At 44.7% G+C, this 25,321-nt stretch overlaps 1 long non-coding RNA gene across 5 annotated transcripts in view; it reads left to right on the plus strand.

Moving 5' to 3' along the window:
* The window catches only part of LOC308649893, a 47,082-nt gene extending 22,003 nt beyond the window's left edge, over window positions 1–25,079 (plus strand). The window contains exons 3-8 of one of the 5 annotated variants that reach the window (XR_014022185.1): window positions 6,281–6,927; window positions 12,606–12,928; window positions 17,888–18,005; window positions 18,311–18,375; window positions 19,604–19,711; window positions 22,982–25,079. This is a non-coding gene — a long non-coding RNA (uncharacterized lncRNA). The remainder of the gene's footprint in view (window positions 1–6,280; window positions 6,928–12,605; window positions 12,929–17,887; window positions 18,006–18,310; window positions 18,376–19,603; window positions 19,712–22,981) is intronic. The other 4 variants (XR_014022186.1, XR_014022187.1, XR_014022188.1 and 1 more) reach the window with 4 other exon arrangements.
* Window positions 25,080–25,321: the final 242 nt, after the last annotated feature.

The raw sequence follows: 25,321 nt of genomic DNA on the forward strand, positions 1-25,321 counted from the left end.
TTAGAAACTCTGAGCTCACGGGTAAATTTGAACAATGTGGTGTCCGGCAGGGTGGCCTGGTTTAGCCATGTCTGTGGTGAAACTTCCAAGTCCGTTTCTTAAACTCTTTTCCTCATGAACTAGTTGAAGTCTCTGGAGAAAGACCCTCCAAACTTTTGCCTGATGGACTGAAACAAGCTGCCAACGTTCTGGAAGTGAAGAGGGTGCAGGTCGCTGCAGTTGATATGTCAATTTATTTAATCCTCTTTCTGTCCTACCTGCCCTAATTATTTATTTGTTATTTATTTATTCATTCATTTTTGGTACCAGAGATTGAAACCATAGGGTGCTTAACCATTGAGCCACATTCCCAGCCCTGTTTAAAAATTTTTATTTTGGGACAGGGTCTCCCCAAGTTGCTTAGAGCCTGGCTAAATTGCTGAGGCTGGCCTCAGATTGGCAATACTCCAGCCTCAGCCTCCCAAGCTGCTGGGATTACAGGTGTGCCCCACCGTGCCTGGCTCCCCTCCTTTTATTAAGGCATGATTGCCCTGAGCTCTGTCCGGCAGAGGCCCTAGCTCTTGAACAGGCCTCCAATTATCTGCTGGGGAGGAGGACTGCATGGAAGAGATGTCACGCCTAGAACCTGCATCATAAGTCCCACTTCTAGAAGTAGTTGATGCCACCCATTTCCGAGCCTCTGGGGGTTTTCAAGGTCATCAGGTTTGTTATCAGTGATCCTTCTGATGGCTTAAGATTCTCCCTTCTTAGCTCTGGTAAGTCAGTTGCCATTTAAGCATCTGCTTTCTGGCTCCCAAATATGTTATCACCACCTCCTTCTCTCTCATTATCATTGTCCTTCTAAGATCATGTAAGTGAATATACTTATATAAAGAGGGAACACACACACACACACACACACACACACACACACACACACACATATATATATTAGTGGGACTGGGAATATAGCCAGAGTAAATGTATATGTTCCGTACACTATCTTTGCCAGGAAGTCTCTTAGGTAGTTTTTACAAAGTCATTTTAAAAATTGTTGTGATCTTTTTTTAGGCTCCATTAGCAGAAAGACACTGTCTAAAGCAAGGGAAGTGGTGTCCCCCCGTCACCTGATGGTGAACAGTGAACTCTGGAGTACTTTTCTTTTTCAGTTCTGGGCACAACCTTTTACAACTAGGAAAGCTGGAATTATTTAGGAGGTCAGTGACTAGAATATTAATGGAACAGTTGGAGCGACTGGGAATGTTTTCAACAGAGAATGGAAATTTCCAGAAGTTGTGTCCCAATATTTGAAAGGCTGACATTCATTCATTCATTCATTCATTTGGGTTAATATTTATTGAGTCCCTACTATGTGCTGGGAGGCATGCTTCTAATTGGACACGGTGGTGAACGTGACTGAGGTCCCAAGTTTGGGGGAGAGGGATCTGCTCCAGATGAGCCTGCTATGGAAATAGATCAAATGGATAAAAGTCATCTGGGGATAAACTTCAAATGGAGACAAAGAAGAGCTTTAAAATGCTGGAGCTGGTGAAGTGTGAGAAACAATGTGGTCAACCCCAGCTGAAGTCGGTGAGAAGGGGATACCAACAACACAGTTTAGCAGAGAGTTCAAGTGCAGGGACTCTGGTTGGAATCCCAGGTCTAGCCCTGGCCAGCTGCTGCCCTTGGCCAAATCGCAACCTTTCATGTGTGAAAGGAGGACAATAATGACATACAGTGCAAGGTGTCATGAGGATTAAATGAGTTGATCTTTGTAAAATGCTTGGGATAGTGTGAGACACAGAGCTATCTAAGTATTAGCATTTCTGAGGGTTTTTCAAATGTATTTTTGTTTTGTTTTGTTTTTACAAACTTTCTATTTTGATAAAGATTTTAAACCTGTGGAATGGAAAAGTTGCAAACATGATACAATGAACACCCATATGCTCTACCTAAATTCCCCAGTTATTATAGCTGGCCACACTTACTTGCTGTGTATGAGCGCGGTTTGGGTGTCACTGGGCCGTTTCAGTATTAGCTGTAGCTCTGATACCCCTTCACTGCTTCACGCTTCTGGAGACAATTTCCTGAGATGATGCACACTCAGCAAACCTAACAGAGACGCCATCCTACCAGCTAGTAGATGGGCCGTGTGTGCTTCTCCCCAGATGTCCCCATACTGTCCTTTACAGCTTCTTAAAAGATCAGGATCCCATAGAGAGTCACATGTCTCTTCACCCTCTTGAGTGTAGAATCCTTCTCCAAACTTCTTTCTTATGTTTACGACGCTGGCATTTTTGAGAAGTACAGGCTATTTTTTTTTTCTTCAAAATGGACCTTAATTTGAATTTGTCTGATTCTTTTCTCGTGATTAGACTCAAGTTTAACATTTTTGATAGAAATTCTACCCATCTGGTGCAGTTCTGTGTACCACATCAGGGACCCTCTCCATTACTCTCATGTTAACTTTGATCCCTGGGTTAAGGTGGCACCTGCCAACTTTCCTCTTTGTGTTTAGTGGTGTGGTTCTGAGACTATGTACATGGCCAATTTTCTCGAGAGTCTTTCGCCTGGTGTCCTCAACATCCACTGACCATTCTGTTATTATTGCACAGTGAACGTCGAAAAGAGAAGACACTTTGGTTCTAAAATGACTGCTGTGGACAGCGATGGTGGGCTGGGGGCATAGAGAAGGTGGCTATCTCCCTTAGTAGTCAAGAATGTAGCTTGGGTACAAATTCACCTCTTTCTATAATTCCCAGCCTAATGACACTGGGTAAATTTCCTTAGATCAAATACTCTAGAAATAGGAACTATTACAAAACTACCCTGAAGACGAGGCTGGGTATGATGTTGCAAGATGAAGATGATTATATTATCAACTAACTATAGAGTTGGGGAAAGAATGAAATGGACAGATGGGAGAGGAGGTGGGAAAAACTTGACTTTAAAATAAAATAAGATAGGATCACTAATACAAGGAGAGACACAGAGATCAAATGTAAGTTAAAAAATCTCTGTCTGAGCCATTCTAAGATTGAATCATTTAACCCATGAGTGTGCTCAGGGTGTTGTTCAGTGGTTAGAGAACTTGCACAAGATGTGCCAGGCCCTGGGTCTAATCTTTATCACCAACCAACCAACAAGTAAAAGATAAGTAAAAAGATGACTCTGTGCCTTGTAACCAGTTAAGTCAGCATTGCTTCAAGGTTTGGGCAAATTGGGAGGCAAAGAATTTGACCTCTGTCCTATTGAGCCTGAATTAACAAGGATACAGATGATTTGAGATGTATTTGAATTAACGTTGGACTATTTGTATAAGAATCATCCGAGAAGCTTACATAGATTATAAGTTTCTGTCCCTCCAGAGATTCCTCTTTGTTATTTCTTGGGTGAAGTTTTGGCCCAGATAAAGTGTTACATGAACCAAAAAGTTTGGTTCAGGAGTAGAAAGCTGATTTTTGAGTCACTGGATTACGGGGAGTGCCTGTGTGCTTGAGTGTGATTGCTTTGCCTTGAATCCTGGTTTATAAGAGGGATGGGCCACTAGGTTCTTTCATCCACAGGCGGAGGAAGTTTCCACACGTACCTTGCTAAGAATGCTGACACAGAAATAGCCAGAAAGTTCTGCAGCCGATTTTGAGAACCGTGTCTCAGATCTGCACTATTCGGTGTGTGGCCACCAAACCCAGGAGAATCAATTACAGTGACAGAAGCAGCCCCTGATGTGCTTCATTGAATATTCAGGGTCATTACATTTTTTTATTAATGAAAATTTAAAATCATATGCAGTTAGAAGTACGGATCCTCAGTTAAGCCAGCTGTGTGGCAAGATGTGAACAGCCACACATGGCCAGTGGCTGCTGTATATGGCCAGGTCCAGCATCACAGAGAGTCCATCAGACAGCCCTGCCCAAGATGTGCCAGGACTAAAACCCCACAATGGCCCACCGCCATAGAAGAGGCATTTCTGTTCTCACTGTGGACACCACAAAGAGCTGGTGTAAGTGAATTAGGGCATTTTAGCTGGTCTTATTGCCAACTCCAGGATGAGGGGATTGCTGTGGACCTCTGCAGTCCCAGACATGTTCGATGATGTACACACACAACACTCACGTCATCCACTCCCCATTTGGGGCTTGGGAGCTTTTAAACCCCCTGGTCTCAGGAGACAGGCACCTGAGCATCCTCCCTCAAAGGACGGTTCTGTGAGCCACTGCTGGATCATCTTCTCACCCCGGCCCTCGCCTTCATTCCCCAGGCAGCCCGGCTGCCAAGATGGTTGGCAGCGCCCAGGTGTGATGCCGGTAGCCGCGTTTCCTCCCGCACGCGCTCAGTTGGCCCTTTCTGAGTGTGGTTGGCTTCCATCTGTTCCTCTCACCCTCCTGCACTGCAGAGTTAGGTGTTGTTTTGTCCCCTGGAGGAAGCCCATATTGTTCTATTCCTACCACAGAAGACACAAATCAGGAGCAACAAGGAAAAATATGGAGTGTAAGCGTGTTCCCGGGTCATCAGCATGCAAGCGCACAGGCATGAAAACGAGTGTGAATTTACTGCATGATTCAGTGTGGGTGGAAGTCGAGTCCTCTCTGTGGCTGCCCACCAGCCAGCACGTGGCTATCACAGTCCATGCACCATGGGCGAACCAGCCAATGCGTGATCAAAGAAGGGAACAAAATAATGACTGCAACGATAACGATATTAATAGTGTCATAATTAACTGGCAAAGGCATTTACAACTGGGGTCAGTTCTTTGGGGAATCTAGGACAAGTCTGATATATTCACTCTAATATCTGTGGTTTTATTGCCTTCCTTTACAAAAAAAAAATAAAAATTCTCAACTATGAAAACAGGCTCAGCCCAATAATTTAAATAGAAACAAGTTGTGTAGATGGTCGATTATGCTTTTGGTTTTGTTTTTCATCTTAAGTTTTGGGATCTCCTAAAATGTCTATTGGGACTATTCTGCAGTAACTATTCATAAAGCCTGAAAGATTCCTATTTTCTCAATTGGGGGGTTCATTATTGACTTACATTCTCCATTACCAATGATCTCATTCACATATGTAGCCTTGACTTTACACTATCTGTACAACTGATGGTGGACTCAAACTTTAAAATGAACCAACCATTTGAGAACAAGACCTTCTTAAAGAAAAATAGGCAATTCAGTTGTATTTTATCCTGTTTTTCCTCTCTTTATTAATTTCTTTTTTACTCATTTTTCCCTCTTGTTTATCATGGAATCTATTCTAACATCTGGTTGAAAGGAGAATGATCTGATTTGAACTATGTAATAGTTCACAACAAATTAACATGTCAAAAGAGAGAATGTTGAATGTTTAGTTACTTCTTTCTCTTGAAAAGTTGTCTCCTTCACTTTAATGGAGCGTTACCTTGTTTGGGGTGAAATTCTCCAGTAGGTTTCAGCGCAGAACAAATATTTAGAGTTGAGCCTTCAACCCTAGACACTGGCTTTGAGCCTGCGTTGGGGTGAGGGGTTAAATGGAAAGGCTGGCTTTGACTTGGCTTCAGGAACAAACAACGCAGCCATTACCATGAATCATTAAAGACACTCTAACGGATGTTTATTGGCAGAATGCTCACCTGGGTGAAGCTAAGGTAGAGGGTTAAAAGGCTCCGGGGGCTGGGATCTGGCATCACAAATGGGCACACTTTCTACAGACAGAAGGGCCAGGCCTTAGTCATCGTGGTAAATCTGTAGTGACAGACGTTTGTTCTATATTTGTGAATGACCTGATTTGGCATGCATGCAGCTCGTTCTACTGACAATAATGGGAACGTGGTGTGAGGGAGAGAGAAGAAAGGAGAAGGAATGGGGCGAGGAGGGAGGAGGAGGGAGGAGAGACACCCTGGCAGACCGAGAGGGAGAAGCCAAACGGGCGGAATGGCAAATGGCTGAGATCACGAGCAGCTAAGGTGACCCAAAGGAAACCTGCCTTCAGCATCTGCTTCGTTTAATTTGGGAGGAAGCCTCCCTTTATTCCTAATTGATCTGGGAGGATCCTCTTTCCTTCCTCCTTCTCTTGGTCCTCTACCCTGCCATCTCCCCCAGCTGCCAGGCCTTGGTAACCGGATGCTTCTGCATTGAGGCATCCTTTGTAATTTGCAAAATTTGATTAGCCCTCCACCCTTTGTTGCAGTCCTACAGCCCGTGGGCATTTTAGGTAAGAAAGCAACTGGCCTGAAATGAGAAGAAGGAAGGACTGTCAATCATCAGAAAGGAAAGAGCATCCTCCTCTGCTGTTCTCTCAAGCCATCTCCCTTTCCGCCCAACAGAATTCATGGCATGAGCAACGTGGCACCCAAAGCAACCTCCACAGAGACCCCGGAGATGTAGGCAGAGAGAGTACTGAATAAAGAGGACACAGAAGCCTGCATCCTGCTGCCGACTTTCTGTGTGACTATGGACAAGTCAATTCCCCTCTCTGAGCCTGCCTGTTTCCTGATCTGGAAAAAGCACCTCTTCCAAGATGACTTCTAAGGGACCTTAAAGGTTACAAGTCACAGCTCTACTCTGTGGATAGGTGGCCCTCCTTAGGGACATTGGCCCTGGCCTGGCTTTGCCAATGCTTGCTCCTCCAGGAGTCTTTCTACACAGCACTTCCTGCCATCTGAAGCCCTCTTCTTGATTTTTTTTCATAGTTATTTTACTAACCTATTAGGATGCCAGGTTTATGCAAATAAACTGTCTCATTGGCAGCTTCCTTCTTGAACATACCTGCAAAGTGCTTGAGGTGTGTTCCATGACTATATCCAACACTGTTTTGTGAAGTTTTTCCAATTTGTAATCAATAGACAGACAGACTCAGGTCACCTGGGTGAATCGGCAGAGAGATTCGGAGGCAAGGACAGAATGAGGAAGCATCCTCTGGAGCCACATCCGGGCCTTATTGAGAAAAAAGACCTGGCTTCTCGCTCTTTAGGTACAGTCGAGATTCTATAATCAACAGCCCCTAACCCTAACCCTAACCCTAACCCTGACCCTCTTCTCCATTCAGGCATCCAGTACTTGTCCCACAGCCCCACACCTTCACTTCCTTTGCCCTGAATTCTCCAGAGTGACCACCTGTCTGTGTGTTTTGAGGTCACACTCCTCCACCGAGGATTTAATGCATCTACCTAATCAATAGGAACCTCTTTGGGGCAAAATTGTCCCTACAACCAGCATGTTCCTGACCTCGGGAGCCCCATCAAAAATCACTGTACAGCTTTTTCAAATGGCACTTCCTAGAGTCTCATTGATATTTCATAAGTTAGCATCTCCATCTGGTGCTGAGTTGGGCATCTGGTATTTTGAAGCTCCCCAGGTGACTCTGCTGTGTACATCTAAGGCTACCTGTGGACCAGACGCTCATCGCTGGTCCAATCCACTCTGCCCAGCGGGTGGAGCTGATGGACCCACACCCAGGAGCGTGCGTGGTGGACACCCAGAACACCATGGATCCTTCCAGATACCCTATCTCCCACCTGTCTGCCCACCCTTCCCACTTCCACCGGCATAGTTCTCTCTGAAGGTGTGGTATTTAGACACTGGATCTGATTCTGTCCTCTCCTTCCCTTCAGAAACACTTGAAAGGATTCAGACAAGTTAGGATGTGGGAGCATCAGTGTCCTAAAACCTGAAATTCCAGGTGTGGACATGGCAGCTGGACTTTAGAGAACCTAGAGCCTAGCACCCCGGGTCCCAGTTCAGGATGAGAACTCAGCTTCTTCAAAGAACCCACCCCATTCACACTACCACCACAGTAGGAATATCTAGATAGAAACTTATTCTTTCCTGGGTCACACAAAGGGAAGCCCACTGAATGACTTATGAAATACAACAGCTGCTTATTTCCTTTATTTGAAAAAAAGGAGGAGGTGGCAGAGGAAAAAAACATCACATAGAGACCAGTTCCCATAGCTGACATCAGACAGTCCCTGGGAGAAAATGGTCTGTCCGGTAGTGAGGAAGGCTGGGTGGTAATGAGTCCAACATCGTGTGTACCGAACCCCAAATTGAATGGAGTACAAAGGAAATAGAAGATGCAGCCCCTGACATCACTAAGCTGACAATCCAATACGGGAGACACATGGAAAGCTCTAGAACACTAAATAATGCAAGGTACATAGAAAGCCTATAAGTTCCAGGCCTGCTGTATGGGCTCTGTAAGTGCCAGTTATCTTTCTCTGAAACAAACAAGCTAATTAGACAATAGCCAGCCGTGTGTGTCAGCTAACCTGTAAGCCAATGAATCTGTAGGTGTTTCAGTTATTGTCACTTAGGTTTCCTATTACAGGTGACACATTTCTAACTCATGTCCTTTGCTAGGGTAGAATGACATGGAAGCCACCAGAGTTCCTGTCTGAGCCATGTTGTGGTGGAGATGGGTGGCCCTGGGAAAGTCATTCCTTCTGCCTCACCCACCTTTACTTGATTTCCAAGTTCCCTTGCAGCTGGTGGCCAAATAACACAGGAGAAGTGTTCAAGAACTGTCTCTAGGTTGAACAGGATTCTCACATCATTCATGTCCATCCATAAATGTGATATTACTTGGAAATAGTTCTTGGCAGGTATAGAAAAGTTTAGATGAGGTCCTATTGACTTAAGATGAACCCTGAATCCAATATGACAGGTGTCTTCCCAAGAAGAGCAACGCTTAAACATGGAGAGAGGTGCACAGGGGAGAAGGCCATTTAAATATGGAAGCAAAAACTGCTGTGGTGCATCTATAAGCCAGGAAGCACCAAGGAGTGCTGGCCACCTCAGGAGGTTGGAAGAAGCAAGGGAAGTTTCTCCCTAGGTCTTCAGGGGAGCGTGATCCTGCCGACATCTTGGTTTTAGACCTCTGACCTCCAGAACGATGGATGAATAAACCTCTGTTGTGTAAAGCCACACCATTGTGGAAATTTGCTACAGCAGCCCTAGGCAGCTCAAACCCCCTTCTTCCCTTCTTCTTCCTAGAATGGCAATGGGATACCTTGAGGTACAGCATGGGTCCTGAGTGGGAGCAGAAGCCGCGTGCTAAGTAGATGGGAAAGATGGCAGGAGCCGGCTCATTGTGACGAGTTCCCCAGTTTTGAGATAAATGAATCTGCAAGTGTTTCAGTTATTGTCACTTAGGCTTCCTATTACAGGTGACACATTTTTAACTCATGTCCTTTGCTAGGGCAGAATGACATGGAAGCCACCAGAGTTTCTGTCTGAGCCATGTTGTGGTGGAGATGAGTGGCCCTGGGAAAGTCATTACAATTTCTCCAACATCATTTTTATCCCTCTTTAAAATAGAAATAATAATAATAATAATAATAATAATAATAATAATAATAATAATAATAATCTGCCTGAGTTTTAAAGGAGATATTTTATTTATTTATTTATTTATTTATTTATTATGTTACTGGTTATTGAACCCAGGGGTGCTCTACCACTGAGCTACGTTCCCAGTTCTTTTTATATTTTATCTTGAGATGAGATCTAATAAGTTGCTGAGGCTGGCCTTGAACCTGTGATCCTTCTGCCTTAGCCTCCTGAGTTGCAGTGATTACAGGGGTATATCACTGAGCCCAGCGAAATGAGATATTTTTATAAGAAAGTCAGGGCTCTTCAACCAGGTAGGGGAAGAAGCCAATAGAAACTCACAGAGCTGTCACCCCTGAGACTTGGGTTGCAGATCAACACATATACTAAAGGAAAACTGTTTCCATACCTTTCCCATTGGTGGGGGAACCCTTAGATTTTTGTTCATTCATTTGTTTATTTGTTTTTAATGGGAAGCAGCTCTCAGCAGCCCTGGTCAAAATACTTTATAAAAGATCAAGCATCAACATTGGGGGAATATTTCAGTACAAATTAAATATCTGCATCATACAACTTATAAAAATGACTGGGATGAGGGCTTCCAGATAGTCTCATCCAGCGGAAAGGAATAGAATAGAGGTGATTTTGCTCAGGTTCTTTCTGGAATATTTCCATCCTACAAAATCCCGCCATTCTCTCCAAGCCCTAGATCTCTCTTGCCCATCCTGGGACACTGAGCAAATACAAGACATGAGCCAGTAGCCTGCAGCAGCCATTCTCCCTCCTCATGAAGCAGCAGAAAAGGAGGCTGGAGGCTCTCAGAGAGCAGTCAGCCCTGATGGGATTGAGGGGCAGTCAGCCCTGATTGAGGGACACGTCCCAGGGCTCTGGAAGTCGGAGGGGCCATCTGAACTTCTCTGTAGGCAATTAAACAGCATGGCTTTGGCCCACACCAACTTGGCAGGCGGGCCTCAGCCTGAACAAACCCAGTTCCCCAAAGGCTGGAGTGAGCCACCTAAGGTCCAGCACATCTGGACTGGACTGGCCAGGTGTCATGGCTCGGATAAGTTTTTGATCCTTTTGCAGTTCCATTCAAGTCACCTGGGTGTAGAAGCCATCGGAACCTGGGCGGGCCCTCATCTCCCTTGCTTTTCCCCTCCATCCATTCTCACCCTCTCACCACTTTGGAGCTCAGTGAATATGGTTTTCCAAATATAGTTTTGCAGCCAGTGTGTTGGGCCTTCTAATGAGCCATGGTAATTGCTTCTGCTATTTTCCAAAATGAAAATCAACCTCCGAAGAGCAGCTGGTTCCTTGTAAAGTTCTCCTGCCTCCGATTACATCCTGCATTCCTATAAGTCAGTCAAACTCCAGCCTTGACTGCTTCATCTGTGCGCAGGGCCTGTGGGAGACGGCCAGGGAATGTGCTGATGGCGGGAAACAGGCCTTGCTGCCTGAATGAGCCACTATTGTGCACTTTATTATATTTAAGGGAATAGGGAGGGAGGAGGAGGAGGAGCCGAAAGAGCTGGTTTCACTTTTTCATTCTAAGCCGTCCTGTTATGTGCTGTGCTGATTGACGCGTCTGAAGCAGAATCAGCAGCCCAAACCCTATGTTCTGTAGGGGCAGGACACATCTGTAACCTGGAACCACAATACAGCAGATGAGGAGCAGAGGTGGGAATGGGAAGCCGCTTAGCAGATCTATGGAAAGTCAAAACCGAGAGGTGGTATCACTGTGAATCAGGCCGTCCCTCCTACAGCTAAAAGGAAAGTTGGGCGAGTTGGGAGGTCCCCATTCTGCAGCAGAGTGAGCACAGTCCTGAAAGCAGCCCTTGATGAGAGCAGGTGCCCTTTGCGGAGCACCTCCGAGTGCCTGGGCTTTGCAAATATGTACTCTCAAAATCCTCCTGAAATATAGGCAAAAAAAAAAAAAAAAAGCTTTATAGGTATAGAAACTAAGACTTGGATAACAGACAATAAGTATGATACTATACACCAATGTATCGTTAATCACGAAGTCTTACCAGTAGACGCCACCACCCCGCCAGGTGAAACTGAGCCACAAAAGCCAGTTGTACAGGTGTGCAGCCTATAAAGGAACGGCAGGGACTAGCAGGGTCTCTACTATCTGGACTTCTGTCTGTGAATCAAGCCGACTGACTGGCTCAGCCATTTTGCTGGAGCTGTGCTGTGTTTTGGAAATGCCTACAGAAACAAAGTACCACCACCTCCCCTCATTCCCCTCCACAGGATCTAGCTGGTGGGGCCCTCCTGCTGGCATGGTGGCCTGCATAGAAAGTGGACCCTTTGAGCTCTACTCAAAGAGGTGAGGGTCCCAAGGGATTGAGAGTCCAGCAAACACATTGGCCTGCATCCTGAGAGGAAGGGAGGATGCTATAGTTTGGACCTTAAATTTTGCCCCAAAGCTCATCATGTTAAAGGCTTGGCTGCTACCTTTGGCACTATTAGAACTACCTGAAGTAGATTGGGCCTAGTGGAGACTTTAGGAGGTGGGAATGTGCTGTTGAGAGGGATGTTGAAGGGGATGCTGAGGGGGACACCTCTGTCCATCTCTGTCTTTGCCACCATGAAGTGAACAGGTTTCCTCCACCACATGCTTCTGCCATGATGTGCTGCCTCAGCACAGGCCCCAGAGCAATGGGGCCAATGGACCATCAACTGAAACCACTCAAATCATGAGCCACAACCAATCTTTCTCTCTTTTTATTATGTCGGGTAGTTTGTCACAGTACAGGAAAGCTAACACAGAGGTCAAGGAAACCTTTCATCCCTCCTACTCTCCCCTATTTGCTACTGTGCTGCTGCCTGTCCTGTACCATCCAGACCAGACTGTGGATCCAAACTGTGCTCTCCCCACCCCATCGGATCCACTGGTCACCAAAAGCACAAAGTCTGGATGAATCTAACTCATTAAGGAACCATATCCATTTAACATTCAGGGTCAAAACTGCAAAATAAAGTCTAGAGTGTCTCTTCTCTAATTTCTTTATGCTATTTATGGTTCAAAACCAATTGTCAGACACTTGAAGAGAATCTATGGTCAAGTAGTCTCTCTGTAGGGCAAAAGAGTTCCAGGGCATTGTGTCTGCACCCAAGAATCCAGAACCAGTCAGAGAGCTCCAACAACCACATCTGAACAGGGAAGGAAAGATCCCGGGCTGAGAACAATTAAGAGCCACTGGAGGGGTGTCTTGAGTTGGACTGAAGTTGTTCTCATTGTCTGTTTCTCTGGCAATTCCACTAAACTGTGAACTCTGAAGGTTTGGGCTCTTTTTGTTTGTTTCTTTGTATTTTCAGCATGTGTGGTACATACTCGCATTGTTCAGTAGACATGTGTTGAATCCATCAATGAATCAGTCCACTGATGCGTTCAGAGGAAGGAGTGCTGTGGAATATGGAGAGCTGGAACAGATACAGGGTGCATTGGACTTGGGACCATAGTCAGAAAGTTATCACCCAGCATAAAACCAGTGGAAACTTCCAGAAGAAAAGACAAGCTGACTGAAAGAGACTAACCCAAGAGTAAGCATGGAAACCAGCCTTGTAATACTTTGGTGAGACTGATGGAGAAGAATAAGTGCCATGGGAACACCAAAGTGGGCCATTCCAAAGAGGCAACTGTGAGTAAAAGAAGTATCTAGAAATAAGTAGAAAGATATTTCTTCAGCTCTAGGTATTGTCACTGACTTTAAATTCCTGTCTTGCAAAGACAGGAAAACTCATACGATGCATTTAGTTTTATTCTATCAGAACCTTCTATCATTAGCCTTAACTCACACCCTGGGAAACTGCCAATGGTCCTGACATGTAATCAGATGGATTGCAAAAAGGCGTAAAATTCCTTGTTGACATGGAATATCCAGTGAAGCCATAGATTCATCTCTTTGTCAATTATACTGAGATACCTAATGATCAAAGCCAATGCAACATCCACAAAAGGAAACAACTTTGGGGAACTAAATTCTGCCCATGTCCTGACTGGTGGATTGAACATTGAACTGGTGGATATCCCTCTTTCAGTGGATGCTCCTTCGCCAACCTTATAGTTAGGCATCTTCTAGGCAGCAGACTGAGCCCAGAGACGAAGCAGATGGCACTTCTGTTCCGGAGACTTTGGGTTCAGGGACCTGCATTGGCATTCAGTCATGTCGCTTGACAATCATGCTTCTGAGCCAAGGACCAGCAAAATATGGCCCACGGGTCAGATTCAGTCCACTCCATTTTTGCTCATCTTAGCTCATGGAGCTAAGAATTTGCTTTTTTTCCACATTTAAAAAAAATGATTGAAAAGACATCAAAAGGATAATATTTTGGAACAGAAGAAAAATTTCAAGAAAATTCAAACTTCAGCACCCATAATGCCAATTTACTAGAACACAACCCCACTGATTCATTTGTGTATTGTCTATGATAATTTTCATGCCATAACAGTAGAATAATTGTCATAGACTATATAGATATGAGCTGCAAAACCGAACATTTTTTGACTATTCCATTTTTTTACAAAAAAGTTTGCTGATCCCCATTCTAACCTAACTTTTCTCAAAAACACTCCATAAAACCTTACTCCTGATAAATTTCAATAAGTGCTGGACATTTTTTTAGAGAAAGAGTTTTATTATTAGGGTATTTAAATCAGTGAGTTATAAAAACTTTTAAGTTTCTTTACTCAGGATTTAATCTTGAGTGTGCCAAAGCACATGGTGACCCTCTTAGATAGTGATGTATGATGTGGAGTTTCCCAAACCTGTTTATGCAGTAGTACCACCTTATCTGTGGTTTCAATGTCTGCAGTCTAGTTATCTGTGGTCAATTACAGGCGAAAGATATTAAATAGAACATTCCATAAATAAATAATTCTTAAGTTCTAAATTACATTCTGTTCTAAGTAACAAGATGAAATCTTTTACTATCTTACTCCTTCTCACCTGGGATGTGAATCATCCCTTCATTCATTGTTTCCATGCAGTATATTCTATCTACCAGCTAGTCAGTAGCTGTCCCAGTTATCAAAGCAATTATTTGATATCTCATTTCTTATGTTCACATAACCCTTATTTTACCTAATGGTCCCAAAGGATAAAAGTAGTGATGCTGGCAACTCAGATATACCAAAGATAAGCCTGAAATTCAGATTAGCTTCCTTTAAGTGAAAAGGTGAAAGCTTTCAACTTAATAAGAAAAAAAAATCAGATGCTGAGGTTGCTAAGATCCTTGTTAAGGACAAATATAAGCATAAAATTGTGGGTGGAAAAAAGGAATTCATGCTAGTTTTCTATTGCAGCTCAAACTGTAAGTTATGACCTTAGTACATGATAATTGCTTGTTTAAGACGGAAAATATATTAAATTATAGGACTGGGTACCATCCACGTATTTGGGCATCCACTGAGGGTCTTGGAGTATAGCCCCTATGGATAAAGAAGAACTTCCATTTGTTTATTATCAGAGATTCCCACAGCATGAAGGATGTACACCATGCTTTGAGAAATGTTGATCTAAGTAATTTCTCAGTCACAGACTTTATTTGTATTATTTCTGAAATTACTTGCCAAAAACCAAAGCAGCCTCATTAAATCATAAGGACGTTCTTCTATCCAGATCTGAAGACTCTTGCCCTTGAGCATATAGTTCAACTCTTCTCAAAGGTCCCAGTTTGACTTCAGCATTTCATACTTCTCTGTCACACTTGAAGAGTTTCCCTACACATCCTATAGAAAACCTGTGGGAGATGATCCAAGCCTCCATTTGCAGAGTTTATTTAACAATGGGCTGCCCCTCATTTATACTGTAACCTCACAATGACCCAGTCATAGGGGTGCATAAGGAACTCAAAACGAGCCCAGGGTAGGTCAGCTTGGGATCGGGCATGCTGGGCATCCGATGAACTGAAGTGTATTTGTATGGGGGCTCTCCCTGGGGAGCATCAAGGGAGAAACCAGTAGTATGGTCTCTGTCACTTAGATCTACCTACTGATCCACCACCTGTCCGCCACGTATTCAAATCCTACAAGGCGGGAACAATGGGCGAGAGTTATCAATAAAGACTGAAAGAAGAATTTCTTTACACTTTTAAAAATTCGAGGCCTGGGTGACACTTTTTCTAAACCAAAGGATGCCTTCTTCCTCGCCATATTGCAAGACAGACAGGCCAGTGCTTGTGGCATTGGGGTGCTGCTGTCCAGATGTGCTCAGATATGAAGTCATAAATTGTGAAAACACACAGAGAGTTTAAATGGTTTGCCTGAGGTCGCAAAGACAAAAGTAAGGAATTAAGGGCTTGAGTCCAATGTTTTTGTTTTGCTTTGTTTTATAATCCTATTACACCATGCAGAGAGAGAAAGAACAAACACTCAAACAATGAGGTCTAAATATTTCACAGAACCCTGTCTGTTTCTCGGTTTGAATGGTTGGAGTTTTGAGAATTGGCTTATTAGATCTTTTTTTAAAATTTTTCTAGCCATGATTTTATAGCAAGAGAAATATTAGCTATGGGGGCAGTAATGTGGATTAAATTAATATACTTTCATATCAAATGACCACAGTTAATACAATTTTAAAAGTTGAACTTAGAGTCTACGAGTCACATTGTACTAATCAGAAATATTATAACAAAATGAGATCATTGTGTTCTAGAAAGGGACTTGAGAAACACTGACCTGATTTTCTAAAGCACAGAAGGAAACAAAAAAAAAACCATGACAAGAAAGTTCAAGAAGAAGTTCATGAGTAAATGTTAAGAGAGCAGAATTACTCAACCTGGAGAGGAGAAGGCAGAAGAGGTGGCCCATTTCTCGGAGCCTAACCAGCTTCTTAACTGAGAGGAGCTTCTTCTCTCACCCACAGGGAGGGCAGAGTAAGAGACTGAGAGACCCAGGAGCTGTGGCCCCAAGGGTGACGCATACCTCTCCAGACTCACAGAGGGGTGAGGATTAGAGACAATGCCTACCTAGTGCCCGGTCAGGAGGAAATGGTAACTAGCGAGATGGATTTAGGTGACTCACCCAGTCTGCTATTTCAGAAAATATCAAGCATCACCATATGGTGGACACTGAAGATAATCCACCCAGGTGCTCTAGCAGGTAGGGAGCGGGAGGACCAGCAGAGCTGTGTCCCAGGCCTGGGCTAGAGGGCTCTTCCATGCCCTGAGCCGTGCCTTCTGTGTGCAATTAGAGATTCCCAGCAGCTGGGGTTTCCATGGGTAATGGGAATTGGTAAGGGGAATATGGCAGAAATATATACATATATATGTGTGTGTGTATATATATATACATATATATATATATATATATTTACATTTCAGGTGCCTGTAATGTTCTAATTTCATAATATGTTGTAATCCCACCCCATGTCACCTTTTCCTTCCTCATCACAGAAGAGATTTGTAGCTGGTGGCAGTGGGATATATGTGCATCATGTCAGGGGGCGCTGGGATAAGACTCACACCCACATGACAGGGGACGGGAATGGTGCACAGAGGAACTCCTAGCCAAACCCTCCGCACCTTGGCAGGGTCTGTTACAGAACAGGACACGATCACCTATCCTCTTGTCCATCTCCCAAGGTCTCTTTCCCTCTGAGCTCAGGTCCAAGGTTGAAATATCATATCTGTGTCTAGCAAGGTAACTCTAGGTCTCAGTGACACTCAATAAATGTGATTCAAAACAAAACAAAGATCCAGAAAGATAGGATGTGTTCACATCGATTTTAACAGATCCCGAATCATCAAAATCCTATAGAATAAATGTGCTTCCTGTGGCTGGCAAAAGTTTTCCCTTAATTAACCTCCAGGCAAGCATGGCATCATTAGAAAGCTAAATCCAAGATTTCAGAAAAATATATTTGCAAGTTGTTAATGAAAACAACAAAGCAAGAGATTCAATGACGAAACTCCAGCTCCCTAGCTTGTCAAAAGCCCTAAGATCTTGGGTGACTTTGTGACATGCGTCACATTCACTTTCAGAAAAAAAGCAAGAGGCTGAGACCATCTCCTAACCCTCACCCATTCTCTCCTGTTGGCACCCTTCTCTGTCCATGAAAAGGCATTAGCTGGAGAACCCCACTGCTCCTGGGGAGGGTGCCTCTTGCAAGTTCCAAGGAGTTAGCAAGACGCAGATATGAACATCAGAAAGGTTTGCGGGTGACTCAAGTCTCTGAGATCTGGCTGTTGAACTTGCAGCCAAGCTCCATAGACCATGGTCCTGGTCCCTCATTTCTTCCAGTTTCCAAGTCTTACCTGAGTCACTGGTGGACACATCTTGTGGTCACACCTAGGGAAGGAAGTCTGAGGCCACCAGGAGGCTGCAAGGACAGCCCCGTGAGTGTCTGTTGTTAAAGCAGCCTGCTTTGACTGATTCTCTGTCGAAAGTCCACTGCTGCTGAGAGCAGCCGTGCCTAAAATATCTCACCTGAAAAAACAGCCACTTTCACTGGTTTTCTAGGGGAAGCCGTTGAGAAGCCTCCCTACGTTAATCCCTCCTTGGCGTACGCACGGGGCTTCCAAGACATGTCATGTACTAAATCTGGAGCCCCAGTTAATCACTGCAATCATTAATGGATTTTTTTTAATTGAAATTTCAGAGACTGAGCTGAACAATGATGGAAAGGACTATTAAATGCAAAACAGAAGGGAGAGGAAGAGCAACCAGCTCAAAGGTGGAGGAGCACCCTGGCTCCTGACCAGAGAATTATTGTCAAAGTAAGATAAAAAATAAACTATTAAAACTAACATAGAGTGACAGTGACTTAAGTTTATATAAAGGCCCCTCCCCGTGGGCTTCACTCCTGGTATGCTGCAAACTTCTCAAGAGCCTTTTCTCTCACGCTGTCCTGGTGACTGTCCCCAACTCATCCCATATCTTATTTCTCTCTTTTTTCCAAACTCGACTGGCTGCTCAGCCCAGCGCTGCCCCACTCCTTTTCTCACTCCCTCCCTGCATTCCCTTCCCCTGACTCTTCTGCATCACATGACCCCCCACCCACCTCTGTGTTCTAATTCTGCAGAGACTTGGGCTCCAGGAAGGCAGCATGGAATCTTTTCAACAGATGTCACGGAGAAGGAACGAAGGGTTATTATTGATATTTTTTTTTCTGTCACCAATGAAAAAGCCTAGCATGGTGCCTGGTCCCTAATAAGGAACATGATCGATAAATAGTTCATTAATGTCCTCTGACGGTGCACACAGACTCAAGCTCTAACGTCTCCTGCTGCACCAGCCACCAGTGCCTTCGTTACCAAAGCAAAGATATCTTCAGTGGACTCCTTTCTTTCTCCCCTTCCTCCATCCTCTTCTTCCTCCTCTTCTTCCTGGTTCTTATCTTCTTCTCATCTTCTGGGGCAGAGGAGGATAAAGATGCTGGGTAAGGGTAGGATCACCATAGATGTGATCTGTCTACTTCTCTTGAAGAAGAATCATCCATAGCACCTTCCAGATGTGAGGCAGGAAAGTGGTAGTGAGAACTGAGGGGGTGGAAAGTGGTAGTGAGAGCTGAGGGGGTGCCTGCAGGACTCCCTGTGACCTTGACAGGCACTTACCCTCCCACTCACCACGGCAAGCAGGCAAGATGCAATTGCAGTAGGGTTGCATGCGTTTGACTTGTTCAATCAAGACCAACACAACTATGTGTGTTTGGAAGAGAGAGTGTGTGTGTGGGAGGGGTGGGGACAGACACCAGGACACAACGAATGTGCTATCCCTGGAACAGGTAATTTTGCTCCCATTTCCATTTATCTGGCTTGAACCCTGGAGTACACATGAGATGCAAGTTCCCTCAGAATGCCTCTGTTCCCTGAATGCCTCCCATGGGGTGGGCATCTCACACCTAACCTGGAAATTAATTCATAATGCAATTTTTTTTACATCTAAACATGGTTCATAAATTGAGCACGGTGGTGCACAGCAGCAGTCCCAGCTGCTCGGGAGGCTGAGGCAGGAGAATCACAAGTTCAAGGCCAGCTTGGGCAACTTAGCAAGACCCTATCTCAAAATAAAATAGAAAGGGCTGGTGGGGCCACTCAGTGGTGGAGTGCTTTCCTGGCTGAGCGCTGGGTTCCCTCCCAGTGCTGAAAAATGAAAATATTTTTTTAAATGACTCATGGACACACACTAAGAATCTTATTTTTCTTGCTGTAAAAGGAAAATGTAGCTGGGTTAGTCCCACCAGGAGATGATTTGAGAGAGAAACTTTATAGGCATTTTGAAGAATTATCAAAGATAAATTTTGATTTGTGCTCTTTTGCCTTGTGTATTTAGTTTTTTCTCTTACGTGACCCTCCACTTTATCTCCATTTGACAGGTAAGGCAACGGAGGCTCTGAGAGGTTAAGTAGCTTGCTGTAGGCCATACATCCAGCACGAAGATTAGAGCTGAGCCACATCAGTCTGGCTCCTGAGCACAAGTCCAGGTAAGCTGTCTCCTGGGCAGGGTAGGGCCGTCATAGGTGTGACCCAGCTAGTTCTCTTGAAGAACAGTCATAAATAGCACCTTTCAAATCACGTCTGCCTCTTGGCCATCTCCTGTCTGTGTAATCTCCATCTTCCTGTCCCCTTGTGAGCCTCTGCTCAGCACTATTTTAACAGTCACTAGAGACCAGGGTGGATGTTCAGCTAGCTCACACCAGTATGGCTATATTGGCTATTTTGGACTGTCATCTGTTCTAATGACCACACTGTCTTCCAATTGACTAGACATCCAACCCAGGACCCATTCTTTACTGGCTGTAAATATTTTACATAGCACTCTGGCCATAGATCATAATACTAGAGGGAGATTCATATACAGCCAAAGAATTCTACATAGCTTTAGAATGAGCTTGCTACTTGGGTCATAGGTGGTCACTGACAATACTTATTTTCCAAAGCCAGTAACTGAGGCCCAAAGAGCACACCTTGCCAAAGGCCACGCAGGAGGGATCATTTCATGTTCATGATCACGCGCAGCTGCCTCCGTCTTTGCTGAGAACTTGGGGTGACAACGGATGAGACCCTCTTCTTACATACAGACCAACCTCTCTGAGAACAAATGGGATTTTTTTTTATGGTCTTCATCAAGAAATGTGCGACAAAGTCACAGGGCTGTGTCAGATTCCAGAGTCACTGTGGTGTGGGGACTCCTGGGGAAGGGGTTGTGCGACTGCTCATTTGACTCCATTCCATTGGCCACGTGGGTGGTTCAGAGCCTTTACTTGCAGGAGACCCTCTCGGAAGGAAGCGAGGCCTCCTGCCTTCCTGCCCGACGACACCCTGCAGGACATTAAAACTGACTCAATACGGTGTTGAAAATGTTTTCCTCTTCCATATGCTAATAAGAACAAGATGGCGGGGAGGGTGTGGACCCCGGCAGGGTCTTTCTGCAGTGGTGTTAAGCCCATCTGTAAGGGCTGCTCTGCCTGCATTTTTATCTTTGAGCTGGCTGGAGTTGAAAGCTGGTCCCCCACCCTCACCCCTTCTCAACCCTGGCTTTAATTCTTTTAAACAGTAACATTAATTGGCTGTTAAGTAAAACAGGAGAGAACACAATGGATTTATGATATTTTGAGAAGCTCTACCAGTTCTCAAGCATTATGAGGTAATTATGATTTACTGTTTTCTCTCGCCCTGTTGAGTCTGTGGGCTGCCTCTGAAATGGATCTGAGATGAATGTCAAAGTCAGGATTTACGGTCAGACCTTTCCAACGTATACAGGAGGAGCTGATTGTTTGGTTGCTGTTATTTTCGAAGCAATATTTCCTTCTGCGTGTCTGTGCTGTTAGGTTTTGTAGGCTGTCTCGCCTCCCCTGTGAAAGGGTGTCCATAAATTACCTCTCCTGATGAGGCCGGCATCATCAAAAAGTGATTGTTTTTGCAAACAAACAGGAGAGGGCACGTCGATTTAAAGAATCACTTTCTTTTCCTCTCACCCCTCACCTGCAACAGGAAAATTCTCATCATCTCCATTTCTCCACCTTTTCAGACAGGGTCAGGAATTGCCTGAATTTGAGGAGCGTAAGGAGTATGATTGTAAGAACTTATTTAAATTAATTAATTACCTAATTTTTAAATTAATTATTTAGCTAATTAATTAATTTACTTATGGTGGAACAGGGGATTGAACCGAGGGCCTCACACTTGCTAGACACTAGCACTGAGCTACATCCCCAGCCCTTTTGTAAAAAAACAGGATCTTGCTAAATTGTCCAGGCTGGCCCTGAACTTGAAATCCTCCTGAGATGTGAGAATTTATGCTCCTTCTTTCTGTGTGTCCCCTGCTGCACTCTTTTTGAAATCAAAATGATGTTTAGCTTTTGCCATCTGGGAGGGCAGACCCTGGGGTTCATTAGGGCTCCAGGGGTTTCAGCCCTGATCCCATGTTGACACCTTAGGTGTTTCTAAGAGCCCCCAGTTCTTAATTTATAAAATAAGGCAATGGCTGGTTTCTAATACCTTCTCCAACTCTAAAATGTAAAGATTACCTATAAACCACCCAATGGTGTTCCATTAGGTCAGCTTGGTATGTGGGGTGTGTATGTGTTTAAGGGTGAGAGGGGGGGCGATGTGAACCATGGTTTGTGTGTGTCTCCCCAATTTCACCTGTTGGAAATTTCAGCCCTGAGCTCACACATTAATGGTATTTGGAGGTGGGGCTTTTAGAAAGTAATTAGGATTAGATGAGGTCATGGGGGTAGGGGTCCTGAGAGCTTTTGTGGCTTTGTAAGAAGACGGAGAGAGACGTCAGCTGACATCTGACACCTGCCCGTGGTGTCCTCCAGGGTACCATGCAGGCAGAAAGCCCCCACCAGATGCTGACCAGATGCTGGCTTCCTGAGCTTGGACTTCCCAGTCTCCTGAATGATGAGCCAAATAAACTTCTATTCTATCTAAATTGCCTAGTCTCTGGTAGTTAGCTATAGCAACAGAATAAGATGTACTCCATGTTTGTATAAATATGTCCAAATATGCTTACTCTACTTTTATATACAACTAAAAAGAACAAATCTTAAAAGAATTAAAGAAAATAGGCTAAGAGAATGTGACAAGGACTTTGACCTTAACCCAGCTTTATTCGGTCTTCTTTCTGCCCACTGGACCTTGACCTTCAGGGTTGGGCCTCGTGAGGCCTGCACTACCCAGCTTTAAGAACCCCTCAGTCTCCCCATCTGATAACCTCATATCTGACCAAGTTCGTCATCCCGCATCCCCCTCCCAGTGATAGCAGGTCCCCTGGCCTGTGTTCAGTAAGAATCCTGTTGGGTCCTTTTGGAAAGAATCCTCCTCCCCTTGATTCTTAGTATTTCCCGTCCATGTTCCTTGTCTATAAATAAATCCCCGCTTTCCTTGGTTGTGTTTGGAAGTGAGCTCATTCTCTCTTCCCACTAATGCAAGAACCCAGTTATAGTAGTTTCTTCTTTTATGGGTCCCTTTACCCCCCCAGTGCTGGGGATTGAACCCCAGGGCTTCTCTCATGCCAGGCAAATGCTCTACCATTAAGCTGTAGTCCCCAACCCTTTTGAATTTTAATTTGAGACAGGATCTGCCCAAGTTGCCCACACTGGCCTCAAACTTGCCATCCTCCTACCTCAGCCTCCTCAGTTTCTTGGGTCCCAGGCATGTGCTCCATGCCCAGCAGTGCCTTCTTGAACCAAGTTTTCCTTACTGTTTTTAACAAGTTCTCAGGGTGATTTCCTTTTCTTCAACAGGTGCTGGAGTAACACTTCTCTTTAAACAGATATTTTTATGAAGGAGTTTGTAGGACACAAAGGCCCACCCACCATGCTCTTTCTCTCCCCCAGGACATCCAGCATTCCTGCCCTGCAGCCTGCCCTCCTGAAGGTGAGGGGAAGGAAGGGATAGATACCAATCAAAACAGGCACCTTTCTATTGGGGCTCAGGCTCCTTACCCAATGGCCAGGTGTTTTCTGCCCTGTTTTATTTCAGTTCCTGTCCTGCTGGAAAGTTCCAGCGGGCTGTGCCAGGCAAGCTCAGAGAAGGAGTCGTGCCTCTGATTTCCTCCCTAATGTCTTCAGGGAAGAAACCAATTCAGTGGCTCAGACCAGAATCTAGAAATGGCCCCTGAAAGTTGGTGAGATCATGTTGTGTGGAAAGGAGTCCGGGACATGCCACCTCTGAATATCTGATCTGTGGAGTACGGCAGAAGGCACTTGAAAACAGCAAGTGTCCGCGCCCCTCATTCTGGCCTGCAGACGCATCCTCCAGAAGGAGCTCAGTGGCCATCAAGTCCCTCGGGAGCTTCACCAATGCCGTCCTGCTAGGTGTCCCCTCAGATATTGTCAGTGTGTTGGGTTTGAGATGTGGAGCTTTTAAGAGATGATTAGGCCCTGATGGCTCCTCCCTCGTGAACTGGACTAGACCCCCCTTACAAAATAGGTTTCAGAGAACTGCTTCCTCCCATCTCTGCCCTGTGAGGAAACAGCATTATCCTCTCTTGCCCTTCTGCCTTCTATCATGTGGGGACACGGCAACAGGCGCCATCTTGGAAATAGACTCGCCAGACATTGTCTGCCAGCATCTTGGTCTTGGTCTTCTCACCTTCCAGGATAGTGAGGAATACATTTTTCTGCTTTATAAATTGCCCAGTCCATGGTATATTCCCAGAGTAGCTCAACATGGAGTAAGACACACCCCTGGACAAAACTTTAACACCAACTTTCATACCTCCCACCTGTTCTTCTAAGGGTCCTTTCATCTTTCCTAAGTATCACTCACTGTGTTGCCTGTATCTCCCTCCATCACTGTGAGGATGGTTTATTGAGAAACTCCATTTTTGAGAAATCAGCCTCTACCTCAGAGCAAAGCCTGTCCAAGGAAGGGGGCATGATCCTTGTCCTTGGAAAGACCCACAGAGCACTCCTAGGCACATACCCACCCTGCTGAGTTGTTTATCTACAAATAACAGGAGAGATCTGCTGCGCCAGGTGTCCCTGACTCAGTCAGGCTAGGTGGGGACCCAAAGCAACCCTCTAGCAACCACCAATCAGCAAGAGACAGGGAAATACCTGGGATGCCAGATGACCCCCCCAGTAGATTATGGTGGTTGATAACGTGTTGGGAAACCATGTAGTTCAGCACGTACACCCCTTCATGGCTTAAACCAATCAGTTCAAACGAACCCCCCTCTGGTACTAACCAATCCACCCCTACCCAACTTGTTCCTGCCAGTGAATGTGCTCATCACGTTTTAGAGTTGTTATTTGATTTTCCCGCGGTGTGTGATGACTTGCTAAGAGATGCTATGATGTATGTGGGGTCCCTGCCTTCCCCCAAAGAGTGTATAAAACTGCTGCAAACCCTGGGCTCAGGGCCTCTCAGCGTCACCAGTTGCTGGGCACACGGAGGACCAAGCAAGTTCGCAATAAACACCTCTTTGCTGCTTACATCCATCTTGGTCTCTGGTGGTCTTTTGGGGGTCCCGAAGTCGAGCATAACATTATAAGCTCCTAAATCCCACTGTCTTTTGATATTGACTTTGTTTCCCATAATGCCGCTGCGCATGAAATATATTTGCATGCCTTTTCTCCTCGTACTCTACCTGTACTCAGTTTAATTTCCTAGACTTTGCTGTCAAACCTAGGAAAACAGAAAGTTTCTTCCTCCCCTACATATGCGGTTCATTATATACTACATACATATGTATTAACACACATATCACATACAGCACTGTTGACTGCCTTGCATTTAAAATGCCATCATATATTATCCATAGGTAGATATTATGACATGGTTTGTTAGAGCTACAATGTATTGAATATTAGCTATGCACTAAGCATGCTATTAAGCATTTTTCTTAAGCCTTCTCATTTAACTTGGGTGACATCACTTGTTTAAATGGTAACTTTGAATAACATCCCATGTCAACAATTTGTCCCAAGCATTTCTCCTGTCTTCAGGATAAAGAAGCCAAGAAACAAATCAAAGGATTCAACAACAAGGATATCTTAAGAAACAGATGAGAATAATAAATTAGGGATAATCACAAATATCAACCTTTCCTGTTCCCCCCCACAACCCAGCACCATCAT

Source organism: Spermophilus citellus (assembly GCF_964194105.1).
Source record: "Spermophilus citellus genome assembly, chromosome: 5".
NCBI classification, from domain to species: Eukaryota; Metazoa; Chordata; class Mammalia; order Rodentia; family Sciuridae; genus Spermophilus; species Spermophilus citellus.